Genomic DNA, 2,998 nt, shown 5'->3' with positions numbered 1-2,998 from the left:
CGCCGGCACTATTTGTAGCCCTCCTGACATCCCCCCCCCCCCGCCCCTCCCCTGACAGCTGCAGGATCCCTCTGTCCTGCCAGGAAAGGGCGGCCGCAAGCGAGGGGGCGGGGAGGCCAGCTCCCCTGCAGGAGGCCTGCGCCCCTGAGCCGCCCCAAGAGGACTGAAGACAAGCAGGCCTGCTGGGTTTCCTGCTCCTCGCTGACAGGAGACCCCAGGCCGGCCTCTTTTTACATTTAGAGGCCTGCCTTATCCTAGGGGAAGCTGGCTAGAGATTTTCACTTGTTTGAGGCCACCTATTTTCTCCAAGAAGAGTTTTTTTAGGCCATTAGGACGAACAAGAAGGAACCCCGAAGTATTTTATTTGCAAAGATTGCCTAGAAAATTCTGAGGTTTCCAACCACCGGGCGTAAAGGCCAGACTGGAGTCTACTAGCCCATCAAAGGGGTCTCTAGGCAGGCCTGTAGAGTAGAGGGGGGCACACATTGGGCAGAGAGTTACCCAGGCCCATGCCTGCCTGCTTATGCATACCACTGACGCCTGGGCTCTAGCTCCCAGCCTCAGTTTCCCTCTGGAGGAATGTAGGCCTCCTGTTTCCCTCAAGTTTATGACCAGCAAGATAATTTCCAGAACGATTCTGATTACTGTTTCCATCACACACCCCGCCCCCTCTCCTCCCTGCATTGCCTTTGCCTGACTCTTGCAGTCCCTGTCTCCCTCACCCCCTTCTCTGATTCATCCCCCTACTCACACCACCCACACCCCCTCACACCAGGGGTTTGTGTTTTGTCAGGAGGCACATGTCAACCCAGCCATCTCCCTGGCAGCAACAGCTGCCAAGCTGAAATACCAGAGCTGGTATTTATAGAGAAGGATGAATGCATGGGCTAGGAAGCAAGGTACAGGAGAGGGGTTCTGGGAACTAGGGGCCAGACACCTGAGGAGATACAGGTGTCAAGGAAGGCTGGGGCAGAGGGGACAAGCTCGAATCACCCCAAGACCCCAACAGAAATGAAGCCCTAAAGTGGGTTTGTGTTTCCCTTCATTCCCACTCCACTCACCGACCCCTCAGACGTCTGCATTTCTCCAAGCACATTGCTGAGGCCCTTCACCCTCCCTGCCCTCAATCGGTCTCTCTGAGGACTGAGCCTTTCGGGATGCAAACCCTAGAAACAGAACACTAGATTAGCAGCCCATAGCTTTAACCCTGGAAACAGAGCACTGGGTTAGGAGCCATAGTCTTGCCTGGGGGCTGGTCAGAAAGAGTTGCTAGAAAGCATGCCCCTTACCTCCCTAACCGTCAGTGTCCCTAGTCAGAATGGGGACAAGCAGCCTGGCATGACTGTGCCATGGTCATTTGACAGGCCCAGGAGACAAATAAAGCTCCCAACAATAATAACAACAATGCCTCCTCAGATGTACCGATCCCTGCTGAGAACGCCACATCCTCATGAAGCACCGACTGATGTAAATCCCACCTTTGTAACTCAGCACAGTGAGGGTCTGTCTAGGCTCTGGGCCCAGACTAGATGTGACTATAGCATGTGAACGGTAAAGGACTTGCTGCTGCTGTCTTTTCAAAGCCTTTCACGTTGAGCATCTAATTTTTATCCCTGAGACAAGCTTCTGAGATGGATGAGGAGTTCCAGATATTCTTATCCAACCTTCAAGTCAGTGCAAGCTGTTATGTTCTGGTTATTTTTGGGTCTCAGCTCCCAGTCTAGATAGTATGCTTCTAGAGGATTCCGGAGGCTGTATGGATCCTTAACACACCAAGCAGCATCTTCAGCTGTCCCTTAACATAGTCTACAGGCTTTTTTTGCCCTTTCCTTCGCTTTGATGGCGTCACGCCTCTTCTCAGCAGCACGAAGAGTAGCGATGTGAATCTGGTCCCAGCCAGTCTTATTATTGCCTCTCCTAAGAGTGAGAACTGGCTCAAGGGATATGGAGCCTGAATGGAGGGCCAATCAAAGATCTCCTCTGCGATTTATGAGTGGAACGGGGTTAGCTAAAATGGCCCCTTGTGGTGGCCTTGTTTCCTGCCCTTGGTTGGGGCAGGGAGTTGTCTGCATGTTAGGCTTGGAGAGCCAGGGAAGAGAAGCTGCTAACCTGGTCTGGATGCAGCTGTCCGTACTGAATGCTCTCAGGCTTTGCCCTCTGCTTGGATCGACACACTCCTTTGTCCACTCAAGGCCCTTGATGTTGGCTCCAGTTATCCACAGCCCAAAGAGACAGGGGAGTTATAGGACATTGCACATGCCTTTCTGTGATGCTGCTGAATGGACATTGCTGGAGCCTCTCGAGCCATCCCTAACACACGTAAGGGAATTGGCATGCAGACCAGCTCTAGGCCCCTTAGTTTCTTAGTGAAATGAGGCAGAAAACAAATAAATAAATTGCATCATCGCTAGTCAAAATCAACAACTACTGGACTTGGCTTCGAACCAGTTGGGACTTTTTCCAAAATACAGTTCCACTCCTGAGGATATGCTCATAGGCGATAGTGAAATAACACCCTGAGGCCTGGAGGGCAGGTGAAGAAGAAGCTCTCCAAATCTCACAGTGCCACTGGAGCAAGACCTTGGCCTCTCGAGGGGGCCACTGGGAACTGGACACACTAAAAATAATCATTACCTTCCTGGCTGGGCAATGCACACAGTCAAAATACATGTATACAAGAGTTAAGTGAAAAAAAAAATGTCTCCCATTTTCCAACAGTTAACCATCCCACCCCATCTCCCTCCCCCCCCCCCGCACCCCCCTCCAACCTGCACCACATAACCAAATATTAGATGGTGGCTATTATCGTCCTAGAGACACTTTGAGCATATAGATGGAACTGACCTCTTTTTAATCTTTTCTTTTTTATTTTCTTTTCTTTTCTTTAGCCCAGACTGGTGTCTGACTCAAGATTCTCCTGCCTTAACCTCCAGAGCACTGGGATTATAGGAGTGTACCACTACACCTGGCTTTTTCCCCTTTTAAAATATTTCACATG

Source organism: Onychomys torridus, chromosome 23 (assembly GCF_903995425.1).
Source record: "Onychomys torridus chromosome 23, mOncTor1.1, whole genome shotgun sequence".
Taxonomy (NCBI): domain Eukaryota; kingdom Metazoa; phylum Chordata; class Mammalia; order Rodentia; family Cricetidae; genus Onychomys; species Onychomys torridus.
Note: the sequence above shows the minus strand (reverse complement) of the source record.